The sequence below is a fragment of the Salvelinus fontinalis genome, unplaced genomic scaffold, assembly GCF_029448725.1.
Source record: "Salvelinus fontinalis isolate EN_2023a unplaced genomic scaffold, ASM2944872v1 scaffold_1029, whole genome shotgun sequence".
In the NCBI taxonomy this organism is placed as follows: domain Eukaryota; kingdom Metazoa; phylum Chordata; class Actinopteri; order Salmoniformes; family Salmonidae; genus Salvelinus; species Salvelinus fontinalis.
The window spans coordinates 32,825-45,807 of record NW_026601238.1 but is presented as its reverse complement, the minus strand read 5'-3'; the positions used below and the strand labels follow the sequence as shown (position 1 = coordinate 45,807).

Genomic DNA, 12,983 nt, shown 5'->3' with positions numbered 1-12,983 from the left:
ATTATGTGGCACACTTGACCATACACATGCACGTGACTCCTGATTTTGACACTCAAAATGTACCTCATGGCCAGTACGGGGATCGAACCCACGACCTTGGCGTTATTAGCACCACGCTCTAACCAACTGAGCTAACCGGCCGCTTGCTACGAAGCGACATTTTTAGGATGCACAGAGCCTCGGCCAGTGCTGGCGCAAGAACTAACAAGTACACCAACAGTATAGCCTGACAAGACTAGACCCTCTTGGTTGCTGCTTGTGGCAAATTAACAAGGATGGGGAATTAGCTCAAATGGTAGAGTGCTTGCTTAGCATGCGAGAGGTAGTGGGATCGATGCCCACATTCTCCAAAATAACACATTTTGTTGTGGATCCAAGAACGTTCCAGTTCACACTTCATGCAGCTTTGTCTAGCAACAACCAACTGTCATGTAACAATGAAAAGCAACTTTCATGTAACACTGATGTCACAATGTCAGATGTAAAAGAATGACACGACTAACTTTCCGAGGAGCTGTAGGCACACACAATTGATGCCCACAAAAAAAGCTGTGCGAAGTTTCCTTGTAGGCAAAGCAGAGGATAAAGATAGAACGAGAACTAATGCCGAAACCCGGGATCGAACCAGGGACCTTTAGATCTTCAGTCTAACGCTCTCCCAACTGAGCTATTTCGGCACATCACTAATATTAATTATGTGGCACACTTGACCATACACATGCAAGTGACTCCTGATTTTGACACTCAAAATGTACCTCATGGCCAGTACGGGGATCGAACCCATGACCTTGGCGTTATTAGCACCACGCTCTAACCAACTGAGCTAACCGGCCGCTTGCTACGAAGCGATATTTTTAGGATGCACAGAGCCTCGGCCAGTGCTGGCGCAAGAACTAACAAGTACACCAACAGTATAGCCTGACAAGACTAGACCCTCTTGGTTGCTGCTTGTGGCAAATTAACAAGGATGGGGAATTAGCTCAAATGGTAGAGTGCTTGCTTAGCATGCGAGAGGTAGTGGGATCGATGCCCACATTCTCCAAAATAACACATTTTGTTGTGGATCCAAGAACGTTCCAGTTCACACTTCATGCAGCTTTGTCTAGCAACAACCAACTGTCATGTAACAATGAAAAGCAACTTTCATGTAACACTGATGTCACAATGTCAGATGTAAAAGAATGACACGACTAACTTTCCGAGGAGCTGTAGGCACACACAATTGATGCCCACAAAAAAAGCTGTGCGAAGTTTCCTTGTAGGCAAAGCAGAGGATAAAGATAGAACGAGAACTAATGCCGAAACCCGGGATCGAACCAGGGACCTTTAGATCTTCAGTCTAACGCTCTCCCAACTGAGCTATTTCGGCACATCACTAATATTAATTATGTGGCACACTTGACCATACACATGCAAGTGACTCCTGATTTTGACACTCAAAATGTACCTCATGGCCAGTACGGGGATCGAACCCACGACCTTGGCGTTATTAGCACCACGCTCTAACCAACTGAGCTAACCGGCCGCTTGCTACGAAGCGATATTTTTAGGATGCACAGAGCCTCGGCCAGTGCTGGCGCAAGAACTAACAAGTACACCAACAGTATAGCCTGACAAGACTAGACCCTCTTGGTTGCTGCTTGTGGCAAATTAACAAGGATGGGGAATTAGCTCAAATGGTAGAGTGCTTGCTTAGCATGCGAGAGGTAGTGGGATCGATGCCCACATTCTCCAAAATAACACATTTTGTTGTGGATCCAAGAACGTTCCAGTTCACACTTCATGCAGCTTTGTCTAGCAACAACCAACTGTCATGTAACAATGAAAAGCAACTTTCATGTAACACTGATGTCACAATGTCAGATGTAAAAGAATGACACGACTAACTTTCCGAGGAGCTGTAGGCACACACAATTGATGCCCACAAAAAAAGCTGTGCGAAGTTTCCTTGTAGGCAAAGCAGAGGATAAAGATAGAACGAGAACTAATGCCGAAACCCGGGATCGAACCAGGGACCTTTAGATCTTCAGTCTAACGCTCTCCCAACTGAGCTATTTCGGCACATCACTAATATTAATTATGTGGCACACTTGACCATACACATGCAAGTGACTCCTGATTTTGACACTCAAAATGTACCTCATGGCCAGTACGGGGATCGAACCCATGACCTTGGCGTTATTAGCACCACGCTCTAACCAACTGAGCTAACCGGCCGCTTGCTACGAAGCGATATTTTTAGGATGCACAGAGCCTCGGCCAGTGCTGGCGCAAGAACTAACAAGTACACCAACAGTATAGCCTGACAAGACTAGACCCTCTTGGTTGCTGCTTGTGGCAAATTAACAAGGATGGGGAATTAGCTCAAATGGTAGAGTGCTTGCTTAGCATGCGAGAGGTAGTGGGATCGATGCCCACATTCTCCAAAATAACACATTTTGTTGTGGATCCAAGAACGTTCCAGTTCACACTTCATGCAGCTTTGTCTAGCAACAACCAACTGTCATGTAACAATGAAAAGCAACTTTCATGTAACACTGATGTCACAATGTCAGATGTAAAAGAATGACACGACTAACTTTCCGAGGAGCTGTAGGCACACACAATTGATGCCCACAAAAAAAGCTGTGCGAAGTTTCCTTGTAGGCAAAGCAGAGGATAAAGATAGAACGAGAACTAATGCCGAAACCCGGGATCGAACCAGGGACCTTTAGATCTTCAGTCTAACGCTCTCCCAACTGAGCTATTTCGGCACATCACTAATATTAATTATGTGGCACACTTGACCATACACATGCAAGTGACTCCTGATTTTGACACTCAAAATGTACCTCATGGCCAGTACGGGGATCGAACCCACGACCTTGGCGTTATTAGCACCACGCTCTAACCAACTGAGCTAACCGGCCGCTTGCTACGAAGCGATATTTTTAGGATGCACAGAGCCTCGGCCAGTGCTGGCGCAAGAACTAACAAGTACACCAACAGTATAGCCTGACAAGACTAGACCCTCTTGGTTGCTGCTTGTGGCAAATTAACAAGGATGGGGAATTAGCTCAAATGGTAGAGTGCTTGCTTAGCATGCGAGAGGTAGTGGGATCGATGCCCACATTCTCCAAAATAACACATTTTGTTGTGGATCCAAGAACGTTCCAGTTCACACTTCATGCAGCTTTGTCTAGCAACAACCAACTGTCATGTAACAATGAAAAGCAACTTTCATGTAACACTGATGTCACAATGTCAGATGTAAAAGAATGACACGACTAACTTTCCGAGGAGCTGTAGGCACACACAATTGATGCCCACAAAAAAAGCTGTGCGAAGTTTCCTTGTAGGCAAAGCAGAGGATAAAGATAGAACGAGAACTAATGCCGAAACCCGGGATCGAACCAGGGACCTTTAGATCTTCAGTCTAACACTCTCCCAACTGAGCTATTTCGGCACATGACTAATACTAATTATGTGGCACACTTGACCATACACATGCACGTGACTCCTGATTTTGACACTCAAAATGTACCTCATGGCCAGTACGGGGATCGAACCCACGACCTTGGCGTTATTAGCACCACGCTCTAACCAACTGAGCTAACCGGCCGCTTGCTACGAAGCGACATTTTTAGGATGCACAGAGCCTCGGCCAGTGCTGGCGCAAGAACTAACAAGTACACCAACAGTATAGCCTGACAAGACTAGACCCTCTTGGTTGCTGCTTGTGGCAAATTAACAAGGATGGGGAATTAGCTCAAATGGTAGAGTGCTTGCTTAGCATGCGAGAGGTAGTGGGATCGATGCCCACATTCTCCAAAATAACACATTTTGTTGTGGATCCAAGAACGTTCCAGTTCACACTTCATGCAGCTTTGTCTAGCAACAACCAACTGTCATGTAACAATGAAAAGCAACTTTCATGTAACACTGATGTCACAATGTCAGATGTAAAAGAATGACACGACTAACTTTCCGAGGAGCTGTAGGCACACACAATTGATGCCCACAAAAAAAGCTGTGCGAAGTTTCCTTGTAGGCAAAGCAGAGGATAAAGATAGAACGAGAACTAATGCCGAAACCCGGGATCGAACCAGGGACCTTTAGATCTTCAGTCTAACGCTCTCCCAACTGAGCTATTTCGGCACATCACTAATATTAATTATGTGGCACACTTGACCATACACATGCAAGTGACTCCTGATTTTGACACTCAAAATGTACCTCATGGCCAGTACGGGGATCGAACCCATGACCTTGGCGTTATTAGCACCACGCTCTAACCAACTGAGCTAACCGGCCGCTTGCTACGAAGCGACATTTTTAGGATGCACAGAGCCTCGGCCAGTGCTGGCGCAAGAACTAACAAGTACACCAACAGTATAGCCTGACAAGACTAGACCCTCTTGGTTGCTGCTTGTGGCAAATTAACAAGGATGGGGAATTAGCTCAAATGGTAGAGTGCTTGCTTAGCATGCGAGAGGTAGTGGGATCGATGCCCACATTCTCCAAAATAACACATTTTGTTGTGGATCCAAGAACGTTCCAGTTCACACTTCATGCAGCTTTGTCTAGCAACAACCAACTGTCATGTAACAATGAAAAGCAACTTTCATGTAACACTGATGTCACAATGTCAGATGTAAAAGAATGACACGACTAACTTTCCGAGGAGCTGTAGGCACACACAATTGATGCCCACAAAAAAAGCTGTGCGAAGTTTCCTTGTAGGCAAAGCAGAGGATAAAGATAGAACGAGAACTAATGCCGAAACCCGGGATCGAACCAGGGACCTTTAGATCTTCAGTCTAACGCTCTCCCAACTGAGCTATTTCGGCACATCACTAATATTAATTATGTGGCACACTTGACCATACACATGCAAGTGACTCCTGATTTTGACACTCAAAATGTACCTCATGGCCAGTACGGGGATCGAACCCATGACCTTGGCGTTATTAGCACCACGCTCTAACCAACTGAGCTAACCGGCCGCTTGCTACGAAGCGATATTTTTAGGATGCACAGAGCCTCGGCCAGTGCTGGCGCAAGAACTAACAAGTACACCAACAGTATAGCCTGACAAGACTAGACCCTCTTGGTTGCTGCTTGTGGCAAATTAACAAGGATGGGGAATTAGCTCAAATGGTAGAGTGCTTGCTTAGCATGCGAGAGGTAGTGGGATCGATGCCCACATTCTCCAAAATAACACATTTTGTTGTGGATCCAAGAACGTTCCAGTTCACACTTCATGCAGCTTTGTCTAGCAACAACCAACTGTCATGTAACAATGAAAAGCAACTTTCATGTAACACTGATGTCACAATGTCAGATGTAAAAGAATGACACGACTAACTTTCCGAGGAGCTGTAGGCACACACAATTGATGCCCACAAAAAAAGCTGTGCGAAGTTTCCTTGTAGGCAAAGCAGAGGATAAAGATAGAACGAGAACTAATGCCGAAACCCGGGATCGAACCAGGGACCTTTAGATCTTCAGTCTAACGCTCTCCCAACTGAGCTATTTCGGCACATCACTAATATTAATTATGTGGCACACTTGACCATACACATGCAAGTGACTCCTGATTTTGACACTCAAAATGTACCTCATGGCCAGTACGGGGATCGAACCCACGACCTTGGCGTTATTAGCACCACGCTCTAACCAACTGAGCTAACCGGCCGCTTGCTACGAAGCGATATTTTTAGGATGCACAGAGCCTCGGCCAGTGCTGGCGCAAGAACTAACAAGTACACCAACAGTATAGCCTGACAAGACTAGACCCTCTTGGTTGCTGCTTGTGGCAAATTAACAAGGATGGGGAATTAGCTCAAATGGTAGAGTGCTTGCTTAGCATGCGAGAGGTAGTGGGATCGATGCCCACATTCTCCAAAATAACACATTTTGTTGTGGATCCAAGAACGTTCCAGTTCACACTTCATGCAGCTTTGTCTAGCAACAACCAACTGTCATGTAACAATGAAAAGCAACTTTCATGTAACACTGATGTCACAATGTCAGATGTAAAAGAATGACACGACTAACTTTCCGAGGAGCTGTAGGCACACACAATTGATGCCCACAAAAAAAGCTGTGCGAAGTTTCCTTGTAGGCAAAGCAGAGGATAAAGATAGAACGAGAACTAATGCCGAAACCCGGGATCGAACCAGGGACCTTTAGATCTTCAGTCTAACACTCTCCCAACTGAGCTATTTCGGCACATGACTAATACTAATTATGTGGCACACTTGACCATACACATGCACGTGACTCCTGATTTTGACACTCAAAATGTACCTCATGGCCAGTACGGGGATCGAACCCACGACCTTGGCGTTATTAGCACCACGCTCTAACCAACTGAGCTAACCGGCCGCTTGCTACGAAGCGACATTTTTAGGATGCACAGAGCCTCGGCCAGTGCTGGCGCAAGAACTAACAAGTACACCAACAGTATAGCCTGACAAGACTAGACCCTCTTGGTTGCTGCTTGTGGCAAATTAACAAGGATGGGGAATTAGCTCAAATGGTAGAGTGCTTGCTTAGCATGCGAGAGGTAGTGGGATCGATGCCCACATTCTCCAAAATAACACATTTTGTTGTGGATCCAAGAACGTTCCAGTTCACACTTCATGCAGCTTTGTCTAGCAACAACCAACTGTCATGTAACAATGAAAAGCAACTTTCATGTAACACTGATGTCACAATGTCAGATGTAAAAGAATGACACGACTAACTTTCCGAGGAGCTGTAGGCACACACAATTGATGCCCACAAAAAAAGCTGTGCGAAGTTTCCTTGTAGGCAAAGCAGAGGATAAAGATAGAACGAGAACTAATGCCGAAACCCGGGATCGAACCAGGGACCTTTAGATCTTCAGTCTAACGCTCTCCCAACTGAGCTATTTCGGCACATCACTAATATTAATTATGTGGCACACTTGACCATACACATGCAAGTGACTCCTGATTTTGACACTCAAAATGTACCTCATGGCCAGTACGGGGATCGAACCCATGACCTTGGCGTTATTAGCACCACGCTCTAACCAACTGAGCTAACCGGCCGCTTGCTAAGAAGCGACATTTTTAGGATGCACAGAGCCTCGGCCAGTGCTGGCGCAAGAACTAACAAGTACACCAACAGTATAGCCTGACAAGACTAGACCCTCTTGGTTGCTGCTTGTGGCAAATTAACAAGGATGGGGAATTAGCTCAAATGGTAGAGTGCTTGCTTAGCATGCGAGAGGTAGTGGGATCGATGCCCACATTCTCCAAAATAACACATTTTGTTGTGGATCCAAGAACCTTCCAGTTCACACTTCATGCAGCTTTGTCTAACAACAACCTACTGTCATGTAACAACGACAAGCAACTTTCATGTAACACTGATGTCACAATGTCGGATGAAAAAGAATGACCTCACTAACTTTCAGAGGAGCAGTAGGCACACACAATTGATGCCCACAAAAAAAGCTGTGCGAAGTTTCCTTGTAGGCAAAGCAGAGGATAAAGATAGAACGAGAACTAATGCCGAAACCCGGGATCGAACCAGGGACCTTTAGATCTTCAGTCTAACGCTCTCCCAACTGAGCTATTTCGGCACATCACTAATATTAATTATGTGGCACACTTGACCATACACATGCAAGTGACTCCTGATTTTGACACTCAAAATGTACCTCATGGCCAGTACGGGGATCGAACCCATGACCTTGGCGTTATTAGCACCACGCTCTAACCAACTGAGCTAACCGGCCGCTTGCTAAGAAGCGACATTTTTAGGATGCACAGAGCCTCGGCCAGTGCTGGCGCAAGAACTAACAAGTACACCAACAGTATAGCCTGACAAGACTAGACCCTCTTGGTTGCTGCTTGTGGCAAATTAACAAGGATGGGGAATTAGCTCAAATGGTAGAGTGCTTGCTTAGCATGCGAGAGGTAGTGGGATCGATGCCCACATTCTCCAAAATAACACATTTTGTTGTGGATCCAAGAACGTTCCAGTTCACACTTCATGCAGCTTTGTCTAACAACAACCAACTGTCATGTAACAACGACAAGCAACTTTCATGTAACACTGATGTCACAATGTTGGATGTAAAAGAATGACACGCACTAACTTTCCGAGGAGCAGTAGGCACACACAATTGATGCCCACAAAAAAAGCTGTGCGAAGTTTCCTTGTAGGCAAAGCAGAGGATAAAGATAGAACGAGAACTAATGCCGAAACCCGGGATCGAACCAGGGACCTTTAGATCTTCAGTCTAACGCTCTCCCAACTGAGCTATTTCGGCACATCACTAATATTAATTATGTGGCACACTTGACCATACACATGCAAGTGACTCCTGATTTTGACACTCAAAATGTACCTCATGGCCAGTACGGGGATCGAACCCACGACCTTGGCGTTATTAGCACCACGCTCTAACCAACTGAGCTAACCGGCCGCTTGCTACGAAGCGATATTTTTAGGATGCACAGAGCCTCGGCCAGTGCTGGCGCAAGAACTAACAAGTACACCAACAGTATAGCCTGACAAGACTAGACCCTCTTGGTTGCTGCTTGTGGCAAATTAACAAGGATGGGGAATTAGCTCAAATGGTAGAGTGCTTGCTTAGCATGCGAGAGGTAGTGGGATCGATGCCCACATTCTCCAAAATAACACATTTTGTTGTGGATCCAAGAACGTTCCAGTTCACACTTCATGCAGCTTTGTCTAGCAACAACCAACTGTCATGTAACAATGAAAAGCAACTTTCATGTAACACTGATGTCACAATGTCAGATGTAAAAGAATGACACGACTAACTTTCCGAGGAGCTGTAGGCACACACAATTGATGCCCACAAAAAAAGCTGTGCGAAGTTTCCTTGTAGGCAAAGCAGAGGATAAAGATAGAACGAGAACTAATGCCGAAACCCGGGATCGAACCAGGGACCTTTAGATCTTCAGTCTAACGCTCTCCCAACTGAGCTATTTCGGCACATCACTAATATTAATTATGTGGCACACTTGACCATACACATGCAAGTGACTCCTGATTTTGACACTCAAAATGTACCTCATGGCCAGTACGGGGATCGAACCCACGACCTTGGCGTTATTAGCACCACGCTCTAACCAACTGAGCTAACCGGCCGCTTGCTACGAAGCGATATTTTTAGGATGCACAGAGCCTCGGCCAGTGCTGGCGCAAGAACTAACAAGTACACCAACAGTATAGCCTGACAAGACTAGACCCTCTTGGTTGCTGCTTGTGGCAAATTAACAAGGATGGGGAATTAGCTCAAATGGTAGAGTGCTTGCTTAGCATGCGAGAGGTAGTGGGATCGATGCCCACATTCTCCAAAATAACACATTTTGTTGTGGATCCAAGAACGTTCCAGTTCACACTTCATGCAGCTTTGTCTAGCAACAACCAACTGTCATGTAACAATGAAAAGCAACTTTCATGTAACACTGATGTCACAATGTCAGATGTAAAAGAATGACACGACTAACTTTCCGAGGAGCTGTAGGCACACACAATTGATGCCCACAAAAAAAGCTGTGCGAAGTTTCCTTGTAGGCAAAGCAGAGGATAAAGATAGAACGAGAACTAATGCCGAAACCCGGGATCGAACCAGGGACCTTTATATCTTCAGTCTAACGCTCTCCCAACTGAGCTATTTCGGCACATGACTAATACTAATTATGTGGCACACTTGACCATACACATGCAAGTGACTCCTGATTTTGACACTCAAAATGTACCTCATGGCCAGTACGGGGATCGAACCCACGACCTTGGCGTTATTAGCACCACGCTCTAACCAACTGAGCTAACCGGCCGCTTGCTACGAAGCGACATTTTTAGGATGCACAGAGCCTCGGCCAGTGCTGGCGCAAGAACTAACAAGTACACCAACAGTATAGCCTGACAAGACTAGACCCTCTTGGTTGCTGCTTGTGGCAAATTAACAAGGATGGGGAATTAGCTCAAATGGTAGAGTGCTTGCTTAGCATGCGAGAGGTAGTGGGATCGATGCCCACATTCTCCAAAATAACACATTTTGTTGTGGATCCAAGAACGTTCCAGTTCACACTTCATGCAGCTTTGTCTAGCAACAACCAACTGTCATGTAACAATGAAAAGCAACTTTCATGTAACACTGATGTCACAATGTCAGATGTAAAAGAATGACACGACTAACTTTCCGAGGAGCTGTAGGCACACACAATTGATGCCCACAAAAAAAGCTGTGCGAAGTTTCCTTGTAGGCAAAGCAGAGGATAAAGATAGAACGAGAACTAATGCCGAAACCCGGGATCGAACCAGGGACCTTTAGATCTTCAGTCTAACGCTCTCCCAACTGAGCTATTTCGGCACATGACTAATATTAATTATGTGGCACACTTGACCATACACATGCACGTGACTCCTGATTTTGACACTCAAAATGTACCTCATGGCCAGTACGGGGATCGAACCCACGACCTTGGCGTTATTAGCACCACGCTCTAACCAACTGAGCTAACCGGCCGCTTGCTAAGAAGCGACATTTTTAGGATGCACAGAGCCTCGGCCAGTGCTGGCGCAAGAACTAACAAGTACACCAACAGTATAGCCTGACAAGACTAGACCCTCTTGGTTGCTGCTTGTGGCAAATTAACAAGGATGGGGAATTAGCTCAAATGGTAGAGTGCTTGCTTAGCATGCGAGAGGTAGTGGGATCGATGCCCACATTCTCCAAAATAACACATTTTGTTGTGGATCCAAGAACGTTCCAGTTCACACTTCATGCAGCTTTGTCTAACAACAACCAACTGTCATGTAACAAAGACAAGCAACTTTCATGTAACACTGATGTCACAATGTCGGATGTAAAAGAATGACACGACTAACTTTCCGAGGAGCTGTAGGCACACACAATTGATGCCCACAAAAAAAGCTGTGCGAAGTTTCCTTGTAGGCAAAGCAGAGGATAAAGATCGAACGACAACTAATGCCGAAACCCGGGATCGAACCAGGGACCTTTAGATCTTCAGTCTAACGCTCTCCCAACTGAGCTATTTCGGCACATCACTAATATTAATTATGTGGCACACTTGACCATACACATGCAAGTGACTCCTGATTTTGACACTCAAAATGTACCTCATGGCCAGTACGGGGATCGAACCCACGACCTTGGCGTTATTAGCACCACGCTCTAACCAACTGAGCTAACCGGCCGCTTGCTACGAAGCGACATTTTTAGGATGCACAGAGCCTCGGCCAGTGCTGGCGCAAGAACTAACAAGTACACCAACAGTATAGCCTGACAAGACTAGACCCTCTTGGTTGCTGCTTGTGGCAAATTAACAAGGATGGGGAATTAGCTCAAATGGTAGAGTGCTTGCTTAGCATGCGAGAGGTAGTGGGATCGATGCCCACATTCTCCAAAATAACACATTTTGTTGTGGATCCAAGAACGTTCCAGTTCACACTTCATGCAGCTTTGTCTAGCAACAACCAACTGTCATGTAACAATGAAAAGCAACTTTCATGTAACACTGATGTCACAATGTCAGATGTAAAAGAATGACACGACTAACTTTCCGAGGAGCTGTAGGCACACACAATTGATGCCCACAAAAAAAGCTGTGCGAAGTTTCCTTGTAGGCAAAGCAGAGGATAAAGATAGAACGAGAACTAATGCCGAAACCCGGGATCGAACCAGGGACCTTTAGATCTTCAGTCTAACGCTCTCCCAACTGAGCTATTTCGGCACATCACTAATATTAATTATGTGGCACACTTGACCATACACATGCAAGTGACTCCTGATTTTGACACTCAAAATGTACCTCATGGCCAGTACGGGGATCGAACCCATGACCTTGGCGTTATTAGCACCACGCTCTAACCAACTGAGCTAACCGGCCGCTTGCTACGAAGCGATATTTTTAGGATGCACAGAGCCTCGGCCAGTGCTGGCGCAAGAACTAACAAGTACACCAACAGTATAGCCTGACAAGACTAGACCCTCTTGGTTGCTGCTTGTGGCAAATTAACAAGGATGGGGAATTAGCTCAAATGGTAGAGTGCTTGCTTAGCATGCGAGAGGTAGTGGGATCGATGCCCACATTCTCCAAAATAACACATTTTGTTGTGGATCCAAGAACGTTCCAGTTCACACTTCATGCAGCTTTGTCTAGCAACAACCAACTGTCATGTAACAATGAAAAGTAACTTTCATGTAACACTGATGTCACAATGTCAGATGTAAAAGAATGACACGACTAACTTTCCGAGGAGCTGTAAGCACACACAATTTATGCCCACAAAAAAAGCTGTGCGAAGTTTCCTTGTAGGCAAAGCAGAGGATAAAGATAGAACGAGAACTAATGCCGAAACCCGGGATCGAACCAGGGACCTTTAGATCTTCAGTCTAACGCTCTCCCAACTGAGCTATTTCGGCACATCACTAATATTAATTATGTGGCACACTTGACCATACACATGCAAGTGACTCCTGATTTTGACACTCAAAATGTACCTCATGGCCAGTACAGGGATCGAACCCACGACCTTGGCGTTATTAGCACCACGCTCTAACCAACTGAGCTAACCGGCCGCTTGCTATGAAGCGATATTTTTAGGATGCACAGAGCCTCGGCCAGTGCTGGCGCAAGAACTAACAAGTACACCAACAGTATAGCCTGACAAGACTAGACCCTCTTGGTTGCTGCTTGTGGCAAATTAACAAGGATGGGGAATTAGCTCAAATGGTAGAGTGCTTGCTTAGCATGCGAGAGGTAGTGGGATCGATGCCCACATTCTCCAAAATAACACATTTTGTTGTGGATCCAAGAACGTTCCAGTTCACACTTCATGCAGCTTTGTCTAGCAACAACCAACTGTCATGTAACAATGAAAAGCAACTTTCATGTAACACTGATGTCACAATGTCAGATGTAAAAGAATGACACGACTAACTTTCCGAGGAGCTGTAGGCACAC

General features: G+C 45.6%; 37 non-coding genes across 37 annotated transcripts; all 37 read right to left on the bottom strand.

Annotated features, from left to right (window-relative positions):
- Positions 1–67: 67 nt before the first annotated feature.
- On the bottom strand, positions 68–141 carry trnai-aau (transfer RNA isoleucine (anticodon AAU)). The gene has a single exon. It is a non-coding gene; the product is annotated as a tRNA-Ile (tRNA).
- Positions 142–604: 463 nt separating this feature from the next.
- trnaf-gaa (transfer RNA phenylalanine (anticodon GAA)) lies at positions 605–677 on the bottom strand. The gene has a single exon. It is a non-coding gene; the product is annotated as a tRNA-Phe (tRNA).
- An 82-nt stretch (positions 678–759) lies between these two features.
- trnai-aau (transfer RNA isoleucine (anticodon AAU)) lies at positions 760–833 on the bottom strand. The gene has a single exon. It is a non-coding gene; the product is annotated as a tRNA-Ile (tRNA).
- Positions 834–1,296: 463 nt separating this feature from the next.
- trnaf-gaa (transfer RNA phenylalanine (anticodon GAA)) lies at positions 1,297–1,369 on the bottom strand. Its single transcript has one exon. It is a non-coding gene; the product is annotated as a tRNA-Phe (tRNA).
- An 82-nt stretch (positions 1,370–1,451) lies between these two features.
- trnai-aau (transfer RNA isoleucine (anticodon AAU)) lies at positions 1,452–1,525 on the bottom strand. Its single transcript has one exon. It is a non-coding gene; the product is annotated as a tRNA-Ile (tRNA).
- A 463-nt stretch (positions 1,526–1,988) lies between these two features.
- Positions 1,989–2,061, bottom strand: trnaf-gaa (transfer RNA phenylalanine (anticodon GAA)). The gene has a single exon. It is a non-coding gene; the product is annotated as a tRNA-Phe (tRNA).
- Positions 2,062–2,143: 82 nt separating this feature from the next.
- trnai-aau (transfer RNA isoleucine (anticodon AAU)) lies at positions 2,144–2,217 on the bottom strand. Its single transcript has one exon. It is a non-coding gene; the product is annotated as a tRNA-Ile (tRNA).
- A 463-nt stretch (positions 2,218–2,680) lies between these two features.
- On the bottom strand, positions 2,681–2,753 carry trnaf-gaa (transfer RNA phenylalanine (anticodon GAA)). Its single transcript has one exon. It is a non-coding gene; the product is annotated as a tRNA-Phe (tRNA).
- An 82-nt stretch (positions 2,754–2,835) lies between these two features.
- trnai-aau (transfer RNA isoleucine (anticodon AAU)) lies at positions 2,836–2,909 on the bottom strand. Its single transcript has one exon. It is a non-coding gene; the product is annotated as a tRNA-Ile (tRNA).
- A 463-nt stretch (positions 2,910–3,372) lies between these two features.
- On the bottom strand, positions 3,373–3,445 carry trnaf-gaa (transfer RNA phenylalanine (anticodon GAA)). The gene has a single exon. It is a non-coding gene; the product is annotated as a tRNA-Phe (tRNA).
- Positions 3,446–3,527: 82 nt separating this feature from the next.
- Positions 3,528–3,601, bottom strand: trnai-aau (transfer RNA isoleucine (anticodon AAU)). Its single transcript has one exon. It is a non-coding gene; the product is annotated as a tRNA-Ile (tRNA).
- A 463-nt stretch (positions 3,602–4,064) lies between these two features.
- trnaf-gaa (transfer RNA phenylalanine (anticodon GAA)) lies at positions 4,065–4,137 on the bottom strand. The gene has a single exon. It is a non-coding gene; the product is annotated as a tRNA-Phe (tRNA).
- An 82-nt stretch (positions 4,138–4,219) lies between these two features.
- trnai-aau (transfer RNA isoleucine (anticodon AAU)) lies at positions 4,220–4,293 on the bottom strand. The gene has a single exon. It is a non-coding gene; the product is annotated as a tRNA-Ile (tRNA).
- Positions 4,294–4,756: 463 nt separating this feature from the next.
- On the bottom strand, positions 4,757–4,829 carry trnaf-gaa (transfer RNA phenylalanine (anticodon GAA)). The gene has a single exon. It is a non-coding gene; the product is annotated as a tRNA-Phe (tRNA).
- Positions 4,830–4,911: 82 nt separating this feature from the next.
- Positions 4,912–4,985, bottom strand: trnai-aau (transfer RNA isoleucine (anticodon AAU)). Its single transcript has one exon. It is a non-coding gene; the product is annotated as a tRNA-Ile (tRNA).
- Positions 4,986–5,448: 463 nt separating this feature from the next.
- Positions 5,449–5,521, bottom strand: trnaf-gaa (transfer RNA phenylalanine (anticodon GAA)). Its single transcript has one exon. It is a non-coding gene; the product is annotated as a tRNA-Phe (tRNA).
- An 82-nt stretch (positions 5,522–5,603) lies between these two features.
- Positions 5,604–5,677, bottom strand: trnai-aau (transfer RNA isoleucine (anticodon AAU)). The gene has a single exon. It is a non-coding gene; the product is annotated as a tRNA-Ile (tRNA).
- A 463-nt stretch (positions 5,678–6,140) lies between these two features.
- trnaf-gaa (transfer RNA phenylalanine (anticodon GAA)) lies at positions 6,141–6,213 on the bottom strand. Its single transcript has one exon. It is a non-coding gene; the product is annotated as a tRNA-Phe (tRNA).
- Positions 6,214–6,295: 82 nt separating this feature from the next.
- Positions 6,296–6,369, bottom strand: trnai-aau (transfer RNA isoleucine (anticodon AAU)). The gene has a single exon. It is a non-coding gene; the product is annotated as a tRNA-Ile (tRNA).
- Positions 6,370–6,832: 463 nt separating this feature from the next.
- trnaf-gaa (transfer RNA phenylalanine (anticodon GAA)) lies at positions 6,833–6,905 on the bottom strand. The gene has a single exon. It is a non-coding gene; the product is annotated as a tRNA-Phe (tRNA).
- Positions 6,906–6,987: 82 nt separating this feature from the next.
- Positions 6,988–7,061, bottom strand: trnai-aau (transfer RNA isoleucine (anticodon AAU)). The gene has a single exon. It is a non-coding gene; the product is annotated as a tRNA-Ile (tRNA).
- Positions 7,062–7,524: 463 nt separating this feature from the next.
- On the bottom strand, positions 7,525–7,597 carry trnaf-gaa (transfer RNA phenylalanine (anticodon GAA)). The gene has a single exon. It is a non-coding gene; the product is annotated as a tRNA-Phe (tRNA).
- Positions 7,598–7,679: 82 nt separating this feature from the next.
- trnai-aau (transfer RNA isoleucine (anticodon AAU)) lies at positions 7,680–7,753 on the bottom strand. Its single transcript has one exon. It is a non-coding gene; the product is annotated as a tRNA-Ile (tRNA).
- Positions 7,754–8,217: 464 nt separating this feature from the next.
- On the bottom strand, positions 8,218–8,290 carry trnaf-gaa (transfer RNA phenylalanine (anticodon GAA)). Its single transcript has one exon. It is a non-coding gene; the product is annotated as a tRNA-Phe (tRNA).
- An 82-nt stretch (positions 8,291–8,372) lies between these two features.
- On the bottom strand, positions 8,373–8,446 carry trnai-aau (transfer RNA isoleucine (anticodon AAU)). Its single transcript has one exon. It is a non-coding gene; the product is annotated as a tRNA-Ile (tRNA).
- A 463-nt stretch (positions 8,447–8,909) lies between these two features.
- On the bottom strand, positions 8,910–8,982 carry trnaf-gaa (transfer RNA phenylalanine (anticodon GAA)). Its single transcript has one exon. It is a non-coding gene; the product is annotated as a tRNA-Phe (tRNA).
- An 82-nt stretch (positions 8,983–9,064) lies between these two features.
- Positions 9,065–9,138, bottom strand: trnai-aau (transfer RNA isoleucine (anticodon AAU)). Its single transcript has one exon. It is a non-coding gene; the product is annotated as a tRNA-Ile (tRNA).
- Positions 9,139–9,601: 463 nt separating this feature from the next.
- On the bottom strand, positions 9,602–9,674 carry trnaf-gaa (transfer RNA phenylalanine (anticodon GAA)). The gene has a single exon. It is a non-coding gene; the product is annotated as a tRNA-Phe (tRNA).
- An 82-nt stretch (positions 9,675–9,756) lies between these two features.
- On the bottom strand, positions 9,757–9,830 carry trnai-aau (transfer RNA isoleucine (anticodon AAU)). The gene has a single exon. It is a non-coding gene; the product is annotated as a tRNA-Ile (tRNA).
- Positions 9,831–10,293: 463 nt separating this feature from the next.
- On the bottom strand, positions 10,294–10,366 carry trnaf-gaa (transfer RNA phenylalanine (anticodon GAA)). The gene has a single exon. It is a non-coding gene; the product is annotated as a tRNA-Phe (tRNA).
- Positions 10,367–10,448: 82 nt separating this feature from the next.
- On the bottom strand, positions 10,449–10,522 carry trnai-aau (transfer RNA isoleucine (anticodon AAU)). Its single transcript has one exon. It is a non-coding gene; the product is annotated as a tRNA-Ile (tRNA).
- A 463-nt stretch (positions 10,523–10,985) lies between these two features.
- On the bottom strand, positions 10,986–11,058 carry trnaf-gaa (transfer RNA phenylalanine (anticodon GAA)). The gene has a single exon. It is a non-coding gene; the product is annotated as a tRNA-Phe (tRNA).
- An 82-nt stretch (positions 11,059–11,140) lies between these two features.
- On the bottom strand, positions 11,141–11,214 carry trnai-aau (transfer RNA isoleucine (anticodon AAU)). The gene has a single exon. It is a non-coding gene; the product is annotated as a tRNA-Ile (tRNA).
- A 463-nt stretch (positions 11,215–11,677) lies between these two features.
- Positions 11,678–11,750, bottom strand: trnaf-gaa (transfer RNA phenylalanine (anticodon GAA)). Its single transcript has one exon. It is a non-coding gene; the product is annotated as a tRNA-Phe (tRNA).
- Positions 11,751–11,832: 82 nt separating this feature from the next.
- On the bottom strand, positions 11,833–11,906 carry trnai-aau (transfer RNA isoleucine (anticodon AAU)). The gene has a single exon. It is a non-coding gene; the product is annotated as a tRNA-Ile (tRNA).
- Positions 11,907–12,369: 463 nt separating this feature from the next.
- Positions 12,370–12,442, bottom strand: trnaf-gaa (transfer RNA phenylalanine (anticodon GAA)). Its single transcript has one exon. It is a non-coding gene; the product is annotated as a tRNA-Phe (tRNA).
- An 82-nt stretch (positions 12,443–12,524) lies between these two features.
- Positions 12,525–12,598, bottom strand: trnai-aau (transfer RNA isoleucine (anticodon AAU)). The gene has a single exon. It is a non-coding gene; the product is annotated as a tRNA-Ile (tRNA).
- Positions 12,599–12,983: the final 385 nt, after the last annotated feature.